Source organism: Homarus americanus, unplaced genomic scaffold (assembly GCF_018991925.1).
Source record: "Homarus americanus isolate GMGI-L3 unplaced genomic scaffold, GMGI_Hamer_2.0 scaffold36970, whole genome shotgun sequence".
Classification (NCBI taxonomy): Eukaryota; Metazoa; Arthropoda; class Malacostraca; order Decapoda; family Nephropidae; genus Homarus; species Homarus americanus.
In genome coordinates, this window is record NW_024740094.1 from 2,379,898 (window position 1) to 2,402,397 (window position 22,500).

A 22,500-nucleotide genomic window follows, 5' to 3' on the forward strand; every position below is an offset into this window, starting at 1 on the left:
AAACTCTCATCTTTCCTCGTCTCTAATTAACCTGGCGAATAAGCCCCTCCCACTTTCCCCCTCTGTCCCTAGCAACCATGACGCCTTGAGACTTATGGCTCGGTTGCTAGGGAGATAATTACCAGTACCACATACACACAAAATAACTACCCTAATAATGTTTAATAACAACTAATTACTAAATTGGTCATTATTTATGGATCACAAACCCATTACTATTTTTTCGTTATAAAATACAAAAGTGAGATTTTAATTTTTCATTTATACACATTTTAATAATCATAAAATCGAATAAAAACTTCTTTTTTTTAATAATGAAATACAATTATTCTTCAACCATATTATGCCAACACGACTGACATCACTACAACGACTACCACCATCACTACCACCATCACCACATCTACCATCACCACAACTACCATCACCACAACTACCACCACCACCACCACAACTACCAACACCACAACCACCACCACCACCATCACTACCACCATCACTACCACCATCTGTTCTACCACCACCACCACAACTACCACCACCACCGCTACCTACAACCACCACCACCACCATCTACCACCATCACCACCATCACCTTCTACCACCACAACTACCACCACCACCACCACCACCACCACGACATAAAATAAAAAACAAACAAGAACAAACAAATAAACAATAACTGAATACAAGAAACAACACAAACAAACACAGCAAAACAAAACATGAAGACAATAAACCGGGGACAACAACACAAACAAACAAACGAGAATAATATATCTGTAAATTTGGTCTTGGGAGAAATTTCTGTATATTTTGTAATTTGTAAAGAGTATATTCTATAGACCACTTTATATGAGTGTAAGTAAGTAAAGTAAGTAATGATAAACGTGATGAAAACTCCAAGGATACCGTGTGTGTGTGTGTGTGTGTGTGTGTATGTGTGTGTGTGTGTGTGTGTGTGTGTGTGTGTGTGTGCATTGTTATAATTACGAATGGGTAAATTTAATTTTCTAATTACTTTTTATACCACATTCGCTATATCAGCACTAGAGGCCTCATATATGTGTCAGACTCTCTGTTTGTCTGTCTGTCTGTCCAGCGCCTGGTGTGTGTTGATAATTGGAGGCTGACTTACCACGAGCTAAGCGCCAGCTACACTCACACAGTCTGCTTTATAAATCTGTGTTAACGTCAAGTGTGTGGGGAGGGGGGAGCGGGAGGAGTACCATGATGTGCCTTCCTCAGCCCATTCAGCAATCTCCACCAACTACAAGCTCAGCTCAAGCCCCCCCCTCCTCCAACAAGACCCTTTCCTCAACATGCCTCCCAGCAAGCCCTTGCTCCAACAAGCCCAGCCTCCTCCAGCAAGCCCCGCCTCCTCCCGACAAGACCCGCCTCCCTCCCAACAAGCCCCACCTCCTCCAACAAGCCCCCCCGCCTCCTCCAACAAGCCCGCCTCCTCAACAGCCAGCCTCCTCCAACAAGACCCGCCTCTCCTCCAACAGCCCCGCCTCCTCCCAACAAGCCCCCGCCTCCTCCAACAAGCCCAGCCTCTCCAACAAGCCCAGCCTCCTCAACAAGCCCCACCCTCCTCCAACAAGCCCCTTATCCTCCAACAAGCCCCGCCCCTAATCCAACAAGCCCCGCCTCCTCCAACAAGCCCGCCTCCTCCGACAAGCCCCGCCTCCTCCGACAAGCCCCGCCTCCGCCGACAAGCCCCGCCTCCTACGACAAGCTCCGCCTCCTCCAACAAGCCCCGCCTCCTCCGACATGCCCCACCTCCTCCGACAACAATGTAAATAAAAACAGCGAGTCCTTCCTCCTCTGCTGTTCACTTTTACGACACTTTTAACATTCGGCCGGTGACTGAAGGCCAGTGTAATCATGAAAGAAAATTACCTGGACCAAACTTGTATTCCCGGAGACGAAAACTTGGTAAATTCATCGACATTTTAGGGCGGGCGTGTCATAGAGAGGATTAAAACTGAGTGGGGGCGTGTCGACTCCGTGCAGTGTGATTGGTTGGCTGAGTTTAGTGGGCGGGGCCGGGGAGAGCCTTCTGTTCCACTGATGATTAACCATTCATTACCTCTCTCCTCTTCCTTCCTACTCTTCGTCTTCCCATCTCCCTCTTCCCTTCCTCTCCTCTCTTCTCTCCCTTCTCTTACCATTCCCCCTCTTGTTCCCTTCCTCCTTCCGTTACCTCTTTTCCGTTCCCTTTATCCTCAACTCCTTCTCTCCCCCTTTTCTCTTTCTGTTCCTTCACTTCCCTTCCACTATGCTCTTCTTCTCACACCCATTCCATCCCTCCTCCTCCTCCCTTCTACATTCTCTCCCCTCTCCGGACTTACCTTGACCACAGAGAGAGTTATCAGCTGCCACATTCACCATTTTTTCTCATCATAATTTTAAATGCCGGAAAAAATTATTATGTTTGGTAATTCTTTGTTTGTTTGTGTTTTTGTTTAGGCTCTGGTTATGTCACTCCTGTCACTCACAATGATGTTAGTGAGTGACGGGATGAATTGTTTTCTTGTCATGGTTTAGAAGTTGATATTGTAATTATATGATATTTAATTCTACCTGGGGTATTAATTACTAAAGTGGTTAATTTTCTTCTGTTTGGGCGATAAATGTATACTTGTAGTGTGTGTGTGTGTGTGTGTGTGTGTATGTCACTAATATTCTTACACTTACACACACACACACACACACACACACACACACACACACACTAATGACCAAACTTCACTTGGCCAATACCTGGGACGCCAAACAGTCATCCTAGTCACCATCAACCCCACCCCCCAACACTTCCTCAACTTGCCTAAATTCGACGTCGTTTCGGGGTCGATCGTCCGCCTCGTTCTGCCGATTAAATTTCCTTTTCTGAGTCGAGTAATTCAGAGGCAACGTGCGGGGTTATTTTGATGACGTCCATATGGTAACGCTGCGTCTTGAACCAATCAGGTGTGAATGTGGGGAGTTATATTGATGACATTGGTATGGTAACACTATCTTGAACCAATCAGGTGTAATTGTTAGCTGGCGGATGACCAATCAGGTGCCATTATTAATATTATTGTCATTACTGCTGTTATTATTTAATTAATATTGGTAATACTATAATTATGCTCGATTTTTTATTACATACTTAGTTATTAAAGTAATACAACAGTTATTAATATACACCAATTATCAGAATTATCATTAAAATTATTCTTTTTACCATTCTTATTCTTATTATTATCGAAGTTATTATTATTCACTATTAGTTATCACGAGTTATTATTATTATTAGTTATCATTATAATCTTATCAGTTATCATTATTATCAGTGTTTATATCATAACTACACGCTTCTCACCTGCACCTCGGCTGACCCTTACCCGCCAGGTGACATTAATACTATATGATAATTACAATTCACCTTTTACCTGTTGGAGATCACATGAGTCTGGTCATTAAACCCTTTTCTAGTTACGTCTTTAACTTTTCACAGTATTATGGGGCCCCGGTTCGATCCCCTGGGGGTGACGGTGACCTATGATGGAGGGAGGGAGGGAGGGAGGGAGGGAAGGTCAGAGGTCATCACTACGTTTATATTTCTCAACGATGAACAACTTAATTAGTTTTAGTTCTATGATAGAGAGTATAATAGTCTCTCTCTCTCTCTCTCTCTCTCTCTCTCTCTCTCTCTCTCTCTCTCTCTCTCTCTCTCTCTCTCCTCCATCCTTCCCTCCTTCTCTCTTTCCTTCCTCCTCGCTCTCTCATCCCTCCTACCATCCCTTCCTCTCTCCTTCCCTCCCCCCCTCACCACCTCATCCCATTACTCTCAGCTCCACCAATATTCCCTCCAACACACTCCAACACACACCAACACACTCCAACACACTCCAACACACACAGACATGTTCAAACGCAGCAAACTTTCTCTTTCACTCAATAATAAGTGGCGAATATTTGCCCGTGGTGGAAGAGTCATATATTTAGAGGAAGGAAAGAAGAAAGGAAGGAAGGAAGGAAGGAAGGAAGGAAGGAAGGAAGGAAGGAAAAGGAAGGAAGGAAGGAAGGAAGGAAGGAAGGAAGGAAGGAAGGAAGGAAGGAAGGGATAAATACAAAATTAAAGTAAGCAGAAATAGGAAATAAACAGAGAGAGAGAGTCAACATATACACTATACAGCGAGATTACTGACCCCAATAAATAATACAATTAAAATATACATGAAGGGAAAAATACTTCTAGTGGTTAGGTTAGGTTAGGTTAGGTTAGGTTAGGTTAGGTTAGGTTAGGTTAGGTTAGGTTAGGTTAGGTTAGGTTAGGTTAGGTTAGGTTAGGTTAACATTAAGGGGTTTAATCAAGTGAAATAAACTGAGTTACCTATTCTTCAGATAATCCTTCAACAACTACGTACCATAAGCATTCAACAACAACAAACAAATAAACAATAAAACAAAAGAAATAGATACTTTTAACAATAACATAAACGGTTAATATGATCTGAAATTATTGTATGAAAAAAGCGAGACTCGGCGCCATGTTTGATTAATTCGTAAGTAAACAACAACAACTCTGATAAACAAACAAAAGATGATGGAATAGAAACACTGACTAATAGAGATAAACAATAGATAAACAATAGAAACACTGACTAATAGAGATAAACAATAGATAAACAATAGAAACACTGACTAATAGAGATAAACAATAGATAAACAATAGAAACACTGACTAATAGAGATAAACAATAGATAAACAATAGAAACACTGACTAATAGAGATAAACAATAGATAAACAATAGAAACACTGACTAATAGAGATAAACAATAGATAAACAATAGAAACACTGACTAATAGAGATAAACAATAGATAAACAATAGAAACACTGACTAATGAGATAAACAATAGATAAACAATAGAAACACTGACTAATAGAGATAAACAATAGATAAACAATAGAAACACTGACTAATAGAGATAAACAATAGATAAACAATAGAAACACTGACTAATAGAGATAAACAATGTATAAACAATAGAAACACTGACTAATAGAGAGTTGCAGTGAGTCAGATATGTATATTGCAATGTATAGTCAGTGTATTGCAATGTATGGTAAGTATATTGCAATGTATAGTCAGTGTATTGCAATGTATAGTCAGTGTATTGCAATGTATGGTAAATATTGCAATGTATAGTCAGTGTATTGCAACGTATAGTCAGTGTATTGCAACGTATAGTCAGTGTATTGCAACGTATAGTCAGTGTATTGCAATGTATAGTCAGTGTATTGCAATGTATAGTCAGTTAATTGCAATGTATGGTCAGTGTATTGCAATGTATGGTAAGTATATTGCAATATATAATCAGTGTATTGCAATGTATGGTCAGTGTATTGCAATGTATGGTAAGTATATTGCAATGTATAGTCAGTGTATTGCAATGTATAGTCAGTTAATTGCAATGTATGGTCAGTGTATTGCAATGTATAGTCAGCTTATTGCAATGTGTGGTCAGTGTATTGCAATGTATAGTCAGTGTATTGCAATGTAACAGTATGTAGTATGAAATCCCTTGCAACAGATATCAATATATGCAACAGTAGTGAGGTTGACTTGTGCAACAGGTGTAATAGCGAGGTCGACTTGTGTGCAATAGGTGTAATAACGAGGTCGACACGTGCTACAGGTGTAATAACGAGGTCGACACGTGCAACAGGTGTAATAACGAGGTCGACATGTGCTCAGGTGTTATAATGAGGTCGACACGTGCAACAGGTGTAATAACGAGGTCGACATGTGCTACAGGTGTTATAATGAGGTCGAAATGTGCAACAGGTGTAATAGCGAGGTCGACTTGTGTGCAATAGGTGTAATAACGAGGTCGACACGTGCTACAGGTGTAATAACGAGGTCAACACGTGCAACAGGTGTAATAACGAGGTCGACATGTGCTACAGGTGTTATAATGAGGTCGACATGTGTGCAACAGGTATATAGGTATGGACTCGTTAACACCGACAACAGATGGATATAAAGGTTAACAGACATAACAGGTGTACACACATTAAGTTAACAGACACAACAGGTGTACACACATTAAGTTAACAGACACAACAGGTGTACACACATTAAGTTAACAGACGCAACAGGTGTACAGGCAGGTGAGGTGGGCGTAACCCTCTGACCTTTTTCCCAGGTATTACTAAAGACGACCACCTGAGAGCGGCGGCTGTGACTGATCCTGCCCCAGCGGCCGTCTATAGCAGGGAGGGGGGGTCCTATAACGGGGGTCCTATAACACGGATCCTATACTGGGGGTGCCTATAAGTGATCCTATAGTGAGGACAAGTTAGGTTAGGTTAGGTTAGGTTAGGTTAGGTTAGGTTAGGCCAAGTGGAACACCAATCTATCCTTCAGCATATCAATAACTCAAAAAGATCCGTTTATGAGGGACAATGAAGGAAATTTACATATTGAGTGAGTGTGGAGAGGGGAGAGGGGAGAGGGAAGGGGGAAGATGAGGGGGAAGATGAGGGGAAAGATGAGGGGGAAGGAAGGAGGGCTGTCGATATGGTAACGTGAGGTCCTCGATATTGTCACCATGTAAACAACTTTTTTCTCTGCCAGTGGGAAGAAAGGAGGAGGAAGAGGAGGAAGAAGAGGAGGAGGAAGAGGAGGGGGAGGAGGAGAAGGAGGAGGAAGAAGAGGAGAGACAGTATTGGAGGGTGGAAGAGAGAGAGAGAGAGAGAGAGAGAGAGTATGGTGGCGGATAGACACATAGATGGATAGAAGACTGAATATAGGACGGATAGTGGATGGGAAGGATGAAGATAGATAGATAGACAGACCCATGTACACACCTACACACACCTACACACACCTACACCCACAAACACACCTACGCACACGTACACAGGAGCCTAGTGTTGGGTTATACATATACATATTCTGAGAACAATTACTAAGGTCAACAACAACACCAGGACACTACACCCCCTCCCCCTTAAGACACTCAACCTTATACAAGCCATCCCTCCCCTCCCCCCCCTGAACCAACGGAGGATCAACCAAAAATTCAGTGGTGTTTGACTCCTTTAAAAATGCCATAATTCAGTGGGTTTGAATCCTTTAAAAATACCATAATTCAGTGGTGTTTGACTCCTTTAAAAATACCATAATTCAGTGGTGTTGAGATCATGCAAATACCATAATTCGAGTGGTGTTTGAATCCTTTAAATGCCATAATTCAGTGGTGTTTGAGTCCTTTAAAAATACCATAATTATTGGTGTTTGACTCCTTTAAAATACCATAATTCAGTGGTGTTTGAGTCCTTTAAAAATACCATAATTCAGTGATTTTGACTCCTTTAAAAATACCGCATAATTCAGTGGTGTTTGAGGCCTTTAAAATGCCAACATTCAGTGGTGTTTGATTGCACTAATAAAGGAAAAATACAGACTTTTCACATTTATAAGGGGTCCTTTTACCGCCTCGCCAAGCACTTAGAGTCTGGACTCAGTGGTGTTGAGTGCCAGTGTGTGTTAGTACCGACCTACCTACACTAACCTGCCTACCTACCCTAACCTGCCTACCTACCCCTAACCTGCCTACCTACACCCTAACCTGCCTACCTACACAACACTGCCTGCCTACACTAACTTGCCCTACCTACACTAACACCTACACCCTGCCTACCTACACCTAACCTGCCTACCTACACAACACCTGCTGCCTACCTACTAACCTGCCTACCTACACCCCTAACACCACCTACACCCCTAACCTGCCTACCTACACACCTGCCTGCCTACACCTAACCTGCCTACCTACACCCTAACCTGCCTACCTACACCCTAACCTGCCTACCTACACCCCTAACCTGCCTACACCCACACCTATGTATATATTTTGTTATATTTATTAGGAAAACACACACACACACACACACACACACACACACACACACACACACACACACACACACACACACACACACACACAGAGTTCCCAGCATCTATCTATCCATCTATCCATCTATCCCAAACCATTACTGTAATATTGGGATTTTTTTACTGTACTTACACAAATAAATTCAGATAAAAAGAGAATGAGAAGAAGTAATGGGAACGTCCAGTACCTACTAGGCCCGCCGATGGCCCGCCGATGGCCCGCCGATGGCCCGCCGATGGCCCGCCGATGGCCCGCCGATGGCCCGCCGATGGCCCCCGTTACCTGGGCAAAGTTTGGCCAAATTAATCGACCAAATACCTGTTTTCTTTTCTTTTTTTCTTTTAATTGTTCTTGTTTTTTTTAACTTTTTTTACTGATATGTCTCTTGCCTCGACTTTCTTCTTCTCTTAGGTTAGGTTAGGTTAGGTTAGGTTAGGTTAGGTTAGGTTAGGTTAGGTTAGGTTAGGTTAGGTTAGGTTAGGTTACAAGAGGAAAGATCATGATAGTTTGTTTTAACCACAACCACTCCAGAAGCCCACACACACACACACACACACACACACACACACACACACACACACACACACACACACACACACACACACACACACACACACGTGTCAGTGAACCTTGATCTTTCTACCATAATTATCTTAACCTCCTTCTCTCCCCCCTTTAAGTCCCTCTCTCTCTCTTTCCTTCTCTCCTTCCCTCCCTCCTTTATCTCCCTCTTTCCCCTCCTTCACTCATTTATCGCTCTCTCCCTATCCTTCCCTCCTTTATTTCTTTCTCTCCTCCCATTGTTTATTACAGGAACAAGAACAACAACAACAATAATAATAATAATAATAATAATAAAAATAATAATAATAATAATAATAATAATAATAATAATAATAAAAATAATAATAATAATAATAATAATAAACAATAATAATAAACTAACAAAAAACAAAACAACAAAACAAATAAAACATAAAAACAATTAAAACAATTAAAACAACAACTCCAACTAAAAACACAAAGATCATAAAAATACAAATATAATACCCAAAGTAAAACTAACACCAACGAGAAGAGAAAAAAAAAATTCCCTCACAAAGTAGCGGGAAATTACCTGACATAAATTTGCATTGGAATTAAACCACCACACCGAGGCTCTGTTAATGCCGTGACGTAGATGGCTCTGTTAATGCCGTGACGTAGATGGCTCTGTTAACGCCGTGACGTAGATGGTTCTGTTAATGCCGTGACGTAGATGGCTCTGTTAACGCCGTGACGTAGATGGTTCTGTTAACGCCGTGACGTAGATGGCTCTGTTAACGCCGTGACGTAGATGGCCCTGTTAACGCCGTGACGTAGATGGTTCTGTTAACGCCGCACGTAGATGGTCGTTAACGCCGTGACGTAGATGGCTCTGTTAACGCCGTGACGTAGATGGCTCTGTTAACGCCGTGACGTAGATGGCTCTGTTAACGCCGTGACGTAGATGGCTCTGTTAATGCCGTGACGTAGATGGCTCTGTTAACGCCGTGACGTAGATGGCTCTGTTAACGCCGTGACGTAGATGGCTCTGTTAACGCATAGCTTCTGTCCTACCAATAGTGTTTTTTCACCCCTCCATTTATCTTTTAACGCAACAGTCAAAGGAATTTTAAAAGTCATTTCTATTTACGCTATTTATTTACGTTTGCATCTTTTTTTCACAATTCTTTTACACGGTTTGTAAATTATTCATGTGTGTGTAAATTTGAAGTCATTTTTTTTACAGTATGTTGGTGTGTGTTTTACAGGACTTTGCTATGTTTACATTTGTTTTACGAGTTTTATACAAATTTAATTCGAAATGTAAGCAATATTTTTTAATGTTTATGAAAAATTTACATAATTTACACGAGTTTTTACACGAATTTCATCCAAATGTTAGACAAGTTTTCTCCAAGATTTACAAAAGATTGAATAACATAAGGACTAACGGACACACACACACACACACACACACACACACACACACACACACACACACACACACGGCTGATAAAACCTAAACGAACATAACTCTTGATCAATATTTACAATTAACACCAAATTTTATGAAGCACTAAAACTCACCATAACAAACATACACACCAAGTTTTATCATTATACTATTAATATTTACAGAGATACAGACAATCAAAATATCTCCCATGTAAAAAAAAAAAATCACCACTAATTCTTTCAAACTAAATTGGCCATAACTCCTGAATATTACCCTCAAACAGAACCAAATTTAATGAGACGAAAGAATAGGTAGTAACGAATGTGTATAATAAACATCATATACACCGCTCATTATGCAACCTCTGTACCGTTGAACCAGACTATAGTACTAATGCTTCATAAACAACCTTCATTCTACAGCCTATGCACTGTGCCTGCTTATGTACCTACAGAGCTGTACCGTTGATCCTCAGAACTTATGTCAATAACCAATTATCTATCAACCTGTATCTGTAATTCTTTCCACAATTACAGTTTTCCGATCACGTTCCAAAATCATTCTGACAAGAGCAGCTGTAGGTAAACTGTTGTGTGTTAAACTGTGTAGAACAAACTGACTTACTGAGCCTTGTACTGTACTGTCATTTGCATTATGTTAAACTGACTGGCGACATAACTATTCGCTCTCTCTTCCACGTAAATTGAATTGTGTTAAACTGTATTGCTGTAGCAGTGCCTGTAATTGTTATGTACCTGTCTCTGTATTTGTGTCTGTATTGCTGTGTCTGTAATTGTTCTATCTGTATATACGTCGCTTTACCTGTGTCCTGTACTAGTCTACAGTCACTACACCTAACTACAGTGACCGCTACACCCAACATAGCCTACAGTGACCCCACACCTAGTCCTACAGAATCCAAAACTTGTGGACAATTGACTTATAAACAAGTTAGGGTGAGTGGTGTTCCCTATGGCCTAGTGATCACAAGGGCGCCTCTAGTACACCAGTTACGTTCCCTGAGGCCCTTGTCGACTCCCTGGAAAACACACACACACACAAACACGAGAAACAATAACATCTCCCTAAGACTGTCAACACGAAAGTTAATTAATTACTTCCCAAATACCTGACAACACACCTGCACTGATAACCTGATGTCTTCCTCAACACCTGTCAACATCTCCTAGACATCTACACTATCACCTACGTTTCCCTCAACATCTGTCAACATTTATTAACATCTGTTGGTGAATGTTTGATCTTAGCCCATCTGTTACCCTCACAAGACACTTAAGTTGGTTGTATCTTAAGAGTGGGTTGTAAGTGTGGGTTATAAGTGTGTGTTGTAAGTAAGTGTGTGTTGTAAGTGGAGTGTAGTAAGTGTGTGTGTGTTGTAATGAGGTGTATGTTGTAAGTGTGTTGTAAGTAAGTGTGTGTTGTAAGTAAGTGTGTGTTGTAAGTGTGTGTTGTAAGTAAGTGTGTGTTGTAAGCGGAGTGTAGTAAGTGTGTGTGTGTTGTAATGAGGTGTATGTTGTAAGTGTGTTGTAAGTAAGTGTGTGTTGTAAGTAAGTGTGTGTTGTTAGTGTGTGTTGGAAGTGGTGTGTGTTTTAAGTGTGTGCAGGTAGATGGAGTCTTCAAGAGGTGAATGATTCCATAGTATCTCAGTTGTCCTGCCAGCTAAATGATGATATGACGTGTGGTACTCAACACACACACACACACACACACACACACTTAAGATGCCAATGTCACCAGGTGGAGTGGAGGGTCAAGTGGAAGGGCTACACTAACACCTCCCAGTCACGCCTTGTTAGTGCTGGTCAAGGGGCATCCTTATAAGGGGGTCACCTGGTGGTAAATGAGTCGTAGTTCTAATGGGTTCTAGTTCTTATGGGTCCTAACCTGAACCATTACAACTGGTGGGCTAATGGTAATGGGCACAGGTCTAATAGGCAACACAATAAAACCCTTAATACGACTTGAGTCTTATTGGTAATCGAGAACCAATTAAACCCTTGAAGACACACACAGACTTACACACACACACACACACACACACACACACACACACACACACACACACACACACTATAAATTCTGCTAAATATTTTTCGTTGTATTCTTAACGTAATATTATTCTAAATTTTACATTAATTTCAAAAACATTAATAAAAGCCGAGATTTATTACCGTAACTCCACACAAAAATATTCTTGTCTTCATTATATAGACATCCACCTCCAGGCTGGCCCCTACACACACACACACACATACACACACACACACACACACACAAAACTATAACTCATTAATAATTTTTTCCCCAGGACTGCCACAGGTAATGAATGTCACGTCACAATGAGGATATTATATTAAACCCCAGGATGACTGACGACTCATTCACCTTCCTACACTGTTACAGGTATATAGTAATGGACAGGAAATGCAACAATAATAATAATAATAATAATAATAATAATAATAATAATAATAATAATAATAATAATAATAATAATAATAATAATAATAATAATAATAATAATAATAATAATAATAATAAAATAAATTTAACCCCCCCTCCAACATGGCGTCCAGCACAACAACAAAAAATAATGGCGTTTTTCTCCTCTCCCTCTACTCTCTCACTTCCCTCACCTGCCTTAACCAATCATTATAACATCCCTCTCAGGTGTAGCTAATTAATCCCTAATCGGAGTGTATAAGGAGGCCTTTCCTCTATACCTGCCGTACCTGTATTTAATTAAGGGAAGGTCTGATTAAAAGAATCTATCCTTGCTTTTGTTTCGTCGAGATAGTGTTAACTTTTTTATTAACTCTTCTACTGTTTATTTTATCGTTTTTCTTTCATTATTTTACTTTTCTTTGATATTCGACACACACACACACACACACACACACACACACACACACGCACACACACATTACCAGCTACCACTAACACGAGAGAGATAATCTTTGTATCACGTTAGGTTAGGTTAGGTTATTAGGGTTAGGTTAGGTTAGGTTATTAGGGTTAGGTTAGGTTAGGTTAGGTTATTAGGGTTAGGTTAGACACAATATCAGGCCAAGTTACGTTAAGTCAAGTTAGGTTAAACACACGAGCCTTAAATCCCATTAAAATTTCATATCGCGGCTTAAGTCAATTACAGTGAGGCCATTGTGTTGACCAAGCGTCCATCACTGTGTAGTTTAAAGCTTATACAACAAAGATAAGCTTATTTCTTTACTGATAAGGTTGTGAGTGGCGGTGTAAAGCTTATACAACAAAGATAAGCTTATTTCTTTACTGATTAGGTTGTGAGTGGCGGTGTAAAGCTTATACAACAAAGATAAGCTTATTTCTTTACTGATAAGGTTGTGAGTGGCGGTGTAAATTAACTCTGGCAGTACATACAGCTTACGTAACTCATAACAGGTAAAGCGAACACCCTGGACAATCATTTACAGGTGTGGGCGGGCACTCAAGAGGTCACTCAACTACAGGTGTGGGCGGGCACTCAAGAGGTCACTCAACTACAGGTGTGGACGGGCACTCAAGAGGTCACTCAACTACAGGTGTGGGAGGTAGACTATGCTAATGACATCTTCACCTTTATACGGACAAAAGTTTTCCCTACCTCATCCTCTCTCTCTCTCTCTCTCTCTCTCTCTCTCTCTCTCTCTCTCTCTCTCTCTCTCTCTCTCTCTCTCTCTCTCCATCAATCAACCTATGTACCAATCTCTCCACACGTCCTCTAAAGGGAGATGTATCCTGCATTCTGATTGGTCATTAAACCCCGGTGTTGACTGAGTTCGAGGTTCTCCCCATTGGCTGGATGCCTGTTGAGTTTGTTCCATTAATAAGATCTGATTGGTTGACTGTCAGCGAGTTTGCTACCCATTACGGAACTCTGATTGGTCGAATGTGTCAAGAGTTTGTTTTATTAATAGGATCTGATTGGTTGACGATGCTTGAGCTTGTCTATTGCTATTGGTTATAATCAGTCAGCTGGTAGAGGGAGTCAGCCAGTCAGCAGTCGGTAGTGTCAGCTGGAGTCAGACAGTGAACTGGTAGAAGGAATCAGCGAGTCAGGAGTCAGTGAGTCAGGAGTCGGTAGTGTCAGGAGTCGGTAGTGTCAGCAGTCGGTAGTGTCAGCAGTCGGTAGTGTCAGCCGTCGATAGTGTCAGACTGTCAGCTGATACACAACAACAAAAGGACTGTCACAAAACGAATTCTTTGTTTATAGTTTCCCGCCAGGCTTTTACCTCGAGTGCCTGAGTCAACACACACACACGTGCTCACACATACATACATACATACATACATATATACACCTCTTTACACCAATTAACACCACTAACCTACCACCTAGCCCTACCCTCACCTGCCAACACCTAGCCCTACCCTCACCTGCCAACACCTAGCCCTACCCTCACCTGCCAACACCTAGCCCTACCCTCACCTGCCAACACCTAGCCCTACCCTCACCTGCCAACACCTAGCCCTACCCTCACCTGCCAACACCTAGCCCTACCCTCACCTGCCAACACCCTAGCCCTGCACCCTCACCTGCCAACACCTAGCCCTACCCTCACCTGCCAACTTCCCTAGCCCTACCCTCACCTGCCAACACCTAGCCCTACCCTCACCTGCCAACACCTAGCCCTACCCTCACCTGCCAACACCTAGCCCTACCCTCACCTGCCAACACCTAGCCCTACCCTCACCTGCCAACACCTGACCAGAGGGATGAAATATTGACAGTAAAGTGATGTTCCTCTGTATGGAATGTGAACGAGAGGTGATGAATATTAAGTGAGATGTGATGTGTTTTTCTATCTATCTATCTATCTATCTATCTATCTATCTATCTATCTATCTATCAATCGATCTATCTATCTATTTTAGGTTGGTTCCGTCGTCGCCAAACTGTTGAGTATGGAGACACCTTTAAAGTGTCACGTAGGTAAAGGAATAATAATAATAATAATAATAATAATAATAATAATAATAATAATAATAATAATAATAATAATAATAATAATAATAATAATAATAATAATAATAATAATAATAATAATAATAATAATAATAATAATAATAAGGAAACCGAGGAAAATTTTTGAGCGAGAATTATTACTTTGTTTTTTTAACGAACAATAAATAATCGGTGGTGTATTCGGTACTGTGATTAGGTCAACGTTGCCAGGAAGGGTCAGGTGGATTAACATGGATCTGGATGGATTAGCACAGATCTGGGTGGATTAAACTCTTCCTCTTATATTGTAAACACCATTTGTGTTTGTGTATGTCTCTCAGTAATGAGTAAGGTAATGGATGAGGGTGGCAGGTTAGGCATTCATTGAGCTAGCTGATGCAGTTACAAGTTACTTTATTATTATTACTCTTACAATAATAATAATAATAATAATGACAATAATAAAAAAAACGACAAAAACAATAACAATTATATCAAAAACAATAACAACAACATCTTCACTACTTAACGTTAAGCATCGTTCTTAAACCAACTTACTGGAACATTAACACACCTAGGAACATTCTCACCACATTTACCTGTACGAGGAAGACAATTTGAGATGAGTCTACCTGAAATATGCATACCTGAGGCTAGGAGGAGGGGGGGGAGGGGGGGTGGGGGCGTTCCTCACCTCGACACAACCTCACTCACCAGACTAGCTCACATCTGCCAATGACCTCTGACCTATAGGTAGGTAGGGAGGAGGAGAGGGGGAAGGGGGAGGGAGGGAGGGAGGGAGGGAGAGTCTCATTTTCCCACACTATAAAACAGAATATCGTATTTCTTCGTATCTCTGTGTGAGTGTATGTATGTATCTCCGTACCCCCCTCTCCCTCACTCACCCTCCCTCACCCTCCCTCACCCTCCCTCACCCTCCCGTGATCGATGTAGAGTGACAGAGTGAGCGATACACACCCTAGCTCTCACTGGCCGTCTCCACTGCCTTTATCTCGGTAAGAGCTCAACCGTCTTGCCCATTACACCGCGTCTTGTGGATCTTCCTCTCACACACACACACACACACACACACACACACACACACACACACACACACGATGTTCTGATAATTAAGAGTCTTGACGCTCACCTGGAACACGGTGTCCAGGTAAAGATGGCGTCGATATTATACCGAGACTCTACAACTACTTGGTGTGTGTGTGTGTGTGTTTGATATCTACCTTGATCACGTGATTTACGGCACAAAATGGCGTCGATAATGAACCAAGACTCACCGTTAGCGTAATTAAGAGGAAACTTATTACAGGAGGAGGTGACTGTAAGGGCTGGTGGCTGGGGGCTGAGGGGGCTAGAGGCTGAGGGCTGAGGGGGCTAGGGGGTGAGGGGGCTGGGAGAGAGTGTGTGGCTTGCAAGCTGAGCGACTCGTGGACTGCCCCCCCCCCCACCCTCCCACCCCCCCACGGCCCTCTCATTAAAGGGGATACTCTGCTAGTCTCTGGATCTCACGTTATGTGTCGCACCCTACCAGTGTCTAGCCAGAGCACGGCGCCTACCACAACTACCACCACCCCTATCTATACATGCTGGTTGTTGTGGTGGTGGTAATGGTGGTGATGGGAATAGGTGTGACAATGGTGGTGGTAGAATTGTATTTGGAATTGCTGGAATGGTGGTGGTGGTGGTGGTGGTTGCTGGACAGTGTGGCAAACTGGAAACAATATCGAAGTAGTAGTAGTAGTAGTAGTAGTAATATATTCACCATTGAGAAAATATATAAAGGTACCATATTAATTGAACAAAAATAAAAACTATGAAATATTATACTTTTAAACTAAGTGAACCAAAAACTATCTGCCTCAAGCAACACCTAAAACATCCCCCCTAAGAAAACAACAGCATCAGTCACATCCCAAAGTTGTATGCAGACCCAAAAGTTACAGATAAAATAAATATACTTCAAAAATATATATAATTTGGAAGACGTATATAGTTTCCTAAGAAAAATTTACTTCATAGCAAATATATTTTTTTAGTTGAAATTCCAAGACACGAAAACTCATTTGTCATTCGGTGTGTGTGTGTGTATATGTGTGAGTGTGTGTGTGTGTGTGTGTGTGTGTGTGTGTTGTTCTACTTCCGTGATTTGACATACGGTTGAGAATTCTGGCACCGAGACAAGTGTGTGTGTGTAGGAGGGAAGGGAAAGGAGGGAGAGGAGGGGAGGAGGGGGAGAGAAGTGAAGGAGGGAAAGGAGGGAAGGGAAGAAGTGAAGGAGGGAAAGGAGGGAAGGGAAGAAGAGAAGGTAAGTGAAGAGCGGAGAGATATAATAGTTTAGGTCGTATCCAGACTCCAAACTTTTGTCTTCCGTGAGTCTAAAATACACACACAGTTCACAATTCGGTCACCAGAGGGCCAGAAAGTAAACATTGAAATATATAACAAAACAACATTGTATCTCATTTAGTATTCATCAAATCCTCATAAATTCGATAACCAAAACAATGATTTAATTCTCTACAGGTCTACAAATCTTTCTACAGAAGGTGGATCATTTTGTAGAATTTATAAATGCTACACCTGTGATCTACCTCTAACACCTGTCCAAATGCCACACCTGTTGCGTCCACCTGGCCACACTGTCTCAGGTGAACCATTCTGGAGAACTCTGGCGCCAATCACTTAATTTATATGTTAATTAAGTCTTGAGTGAATGACGTTAATTTATGGACCAAAATGACTTCTTAAACTGTTAAAATCTTTGAGAGTAACTTTTACCGTGAGAGAGAGTATTTACCATTAGTTTCTTCTCTCTTTTTTGCTGTCTTTCTCTTCTCTCTCTCTCTCCCTATCAAGACACAAACCTTCACTTACCTGCCCATCACTCCCCCGCCACTCCCTAACAATCAACTCACCTGTAAAGAGAAAAAATAAAATAAAAACGTCAATTAATTCATAGTAAAAGATACATAATTTAATACATAATACAGATGATACATAATTACACATGTGTTATTGGGATACAGTTTAGTAGAGAATATGTATAGTTGAGATAATAGATAGAATGAGATTGATTGAGATAGATAGATTGAGATGGATAGATAGATAGATAGATAGATAGATAGATAGATAGATAGATAGATAGATAGATAGATAGATAGATAGCTAGATAGATAGATAGATAGATAGATAGATAGATAGCTAGATAGATAGATAGAGACTTCGCAGGTAAAGGTAACACCGCACCTGTCCAACGCTTTCATCACTCGCCTTGGCAATTAGTACACCTGTTGGCTTACTTAACTTCTTCATCACCTGCCGAGGAAGCTGATCCTACCTGTGTGTGTGTGTGTGTGTTCATGACCTCAACTTACACACACACACACACACACACACACACACACACACACACACACACACACACACAAGCGCTCTAAAAACAACTCTGGAAAGACGTTAAGGCGATATTTGTGGAATTAAGGCGCTGTGAATTGTCCCTTTAAAGATGGAGCTAGGTTAGGTTTGGTTAGGTTAGACTTAAGTTAGGCTATGTAAGGCTAACTTAGGCCTAGTAAAGTTAAGTCAGGCTACTGTTAGGTTAAGTTAAGCCAAGTCACAGGTCCAGACTGCACCAGGTGAACAGAAACACTCGCCGTGAAGTGAGTCAATTTTTCGACGACGCGACCAGAGAGAGAGAGAGAGAGAGAGAGAGAGAGGACGGAATCTGAAAGGGAGAAGGACGGAGATGAATAAATGAAAGGCGTAAGAAAGAGGGTGAAGGGGTGGAATAATAAATGAAGGAAGAGAGAGAGAATGACATACAATTGAATAAAACATGAATGAGAGAGGCTGTGTGTGTGTGTGTGTGTGTGTGTGTGTGTGTGTGTGTGTGTGTGTGTGTGTGTGTGTGTGTGTGTGTGTGTGTGTGTGTGTGTGTGTGTAAAACAACTTCCGGTTCGCTATATGAGGGTCGACAGGGGAGTCAAGATAATCCACACAATACAAAGTCAATATTCAGGTAACAAGAACCTCGAGTGACTCTCTGCCACCACCGCTGACACCATTACTTCCCACTACCGCTGACACCACTACTTCCCACCACCACTAACACCACAACATGAAAGAAAATGGTGTGAGGTGAGGAATGAGAGGGGACACTTGTATATAATGAAGGTTTTTACCATATTTAACAACAACAACAATAACAATAAGGTTTTTAAGATTCCAGAACACATATGTAACTTGTATACATATGTATCTAGTGTGTCTCCTTCAGTATACATTAAATAACACATAAGTATCTTCCGTGTGTATGTATATATTACCAGTAACACATATGTATCTTGTAAGTAAATATTAAGAGAAACACATATGGTTCACTTGATACAGAACACATGTGGTGCTCTAGGGGGTTATGGTATAGGAATGAACGTAGAGAATATGGGAGGAGGAAGACCATGGGAGGAAGAGGGAGGAGAGGTAGGTGTGGAGGAGGAGGTGGGACAATAGTCAGGCTCTTGAGGTGGTCCTTGAGGGCTACTCCTCCACTGCTGCCTCAGCCTCTTCGTCCTCCTCCAATATTTCCTCCTCCTCTTATTCTTCCTTTACCTCTCAGCCAGTAAGAGCACATAGCCGCCGCTCTTTCCCTTCAATACAGACAGCCAACAGCCATCCTCTCAAGACAGCACAGGCCAACAGACAGCCGCGACACAGACAATGTTAACAGACACTGACTCGCAGCGCCCCGGAGGAGTTTTCCCTCCAAAACTGATCCCAAACTGTTAATGGCGTTTGAATACCTGACGAGAGAGAAGAGAGCCATTCAATCACTATCCCCCACTTCAGTATGTATGGTGACACTGTGGTTGAATCACACACACACACACGGAAGGCACCATATGTGTCAGAATTGCCTGTGCCAAGGCAGATGATTGCTGCATCATTATACTTATTAGGGCAGGGGAACAGTCAGGGGGTAGGGAGGAGGTATGGAGGGAGGGAGAGTATGGAGGGAGAGAGAGTATGGAGGGAGGAGGTATGGAGGGAGGAGAGTAGGGAGGGGGAGGGAGAGTATGGAGGGGAGGGAGGTATGGAGGAAGTATGGAGGGGGGAGGGAGAGTAGGGAGGAGAGTATGGAGGGAGGGAGTAGGAGGGATCATAAGGCCAGGTTGAGCAGGTGAGTTAATTATACTCCCGGCCACCTGCTATGCTGACGCTGCTATAGATGGGTGAGTGTGTGTGTGTGTGTCTGTGTGTGTGTGTGGTGTGTGTCTGTGTGTGTGTGTGTGTGTGTGTGTGTGTGTGTGTGTGCATATATATATATATATATATATATATATTTGTCGCCGTCTCACCACCCACTTCCTCGTACGCCCACCTGAGCCTCTAAATAACAAGCCAGGCACAGTCTGGGTGTACCTGCCCACCACCTGCCCACCACCTGCCCACCTCCACACTTGGCACCCCACACCCCGAGCTTCATGCACTTTACATCACTAGTGCCGCTATAACAGTCACCCTCTCTGACACCACCACAACACAGCCGGCTACCACAACCACCACCACCACCACAGAGCCGGCTATCATAACCACCACAACACAGGAGGCTACCACAACCACCACCACCACAGCCATACTGCATACAACCATACAATACCAACAACAACAACAAATAACCATTACATTACCATCAGCCACAACAACACCTACCAAGACTACCTATAACAACCACAACACTATCACCATACACACAACCACTCACCAACAACCAAACTACCAACAACCACTCAACTACACAACCATACACTACCAACCAATCAACAACCACACAACCACCCTCTACCACAGTGCCAACCATAACATGGCGTCAGGTGGGTGCCAAAAGACAGTGCCAGAAACAAATTTATTTCTCAGTAAACAGTTTTTTATTCAGCTGAAATAATTAACATACAACTTGAGCTGGCGATAATTTTCATGTTTTAGGGGAAAATATTTAAGGAATGCAACTTTTGTTTTACTTTCTCTCACCCATCACCATACTCTCTCTCTCTCTCTCTCTCTCTCTCTCTCTCTCTCACTCACTACTATACATCAAACCCTAAAAGCTAAGAGACATCAACACATCTCAAGCTAAAAGAACGACCCTGTGTTACGACCCCTCCTAGGTACGACCCTATCACCCCTTCCTGACTCACGACCACTGTTATTACACACACACACACACACACACACACACACAGACACACACACACACACACACACACACACACGTTAAGAATTTTTGCGAATCTGGAAACAGGTGTTGAAGGTCACCTGAGACGTCCAAATTAGCAACGATGGATGGTGTCACCTGCCCATCTACAAACCTCCCTCAGTGTGTGTGTGTGTGTGTTTGTGTGTGTGTCCTTCCACTACTTGGATATCCTTTACATCTTTATTCACCCCTCACGCTCTCCCTCACCTCTCACCACTCCTTCCCTTTCCCTCACCTCTCACCCCTCACTCCCCGGCCTCCAGGAAGGTGCTGTCGGGTGAGTGGTGTTTGGAGAGGGAGAGTGAGGCTCAGGGAGAGTATAATAAGCTTCACGCGGCAGATTTACCTCAGCAAGGTAAGGCTTCATTAACTCAGAGTACCTTCTGGCTGATGAAAGGTGAGGGGGAGAGGCAGGTGAGAGGGAAAGGCAGGTGAGGAAGGCAGGTGAGGAGAGGCAGGTAGAGGAAGGAGAGGAAGAAAGTGGGGAAAAAAGGATATGTATTCTGAGAGGTTTTCTAGGAGGAGGAGGAGGAGGAGGAGGAGGAGGAGGAGGAGGAGGAGGAGGAGGAGGAGGAGGAGGAGGAGGAGGAGGGGGGAGGAGGAGGAGGAGGAGGAGGAGGAGGAGGAGGAGGAGGAGGAGGAGGAGATGCAGGAGGATGAAGAGATTGGCTAACAGGTACACCCAGTCAACAGTCAACACCACTAACAGGTACACCCAGTCAACAGTCAACACCACTAACAGGTACACCCAGTCAACACCACCAACAGGCCTTGACCACGGTTGCCTCATCACCATTATATGTAAATTAACAGCCAAGGAATACAAAGGCTCTGTTCGATTCCACTTTCCAGGCAACACAACTCGTATGCAATTCTCTGCCTGAAGCCACAGTCCCTCCCAGTTATGACTTATGTCTGTCGCTTATATCTTACAGCCATGAAGTAACTATGTCTGAAGTGTATTTGAGATGGCTTATGGCTGAAATACTATAACGTTTTTGTTTATGTCTTTTAGGTGTTGAAAGGAGCAGATGAGAGGCAATGTCTTAAGCCATATCATACACCCCATTGACTTAGTGTACATACTGCACATACATGAAACTTGTTGTAAAAACTGACACAAAGTTCACGCCTAACACAGATAGATAGACAAGGACATACATGCAAATAGATTATATTCAAATATACATTCTTCAGTGCAATCAGAATAACGACACACACACACACACACACACACACACACACACACACACACACACACACACACACACACACACACACACACACACACACACACACACACACCAG

At 42.4% G+C, this 22,500-nt stretch overlaps 1 protein-coding gene across 23 annotated transcripts in view; it reads right to left on the reverse strand.

The window, feature by feature from the left end:
* The window catches only part of LOC121875141, a 317,156-nt gene that overhangs the window by 159,709 nt on the left and 134,947 nt on the right, over positions 1-22,500 (reverse strand). The gene's annotated exons all lie outside the window — the stretch shown is intronic.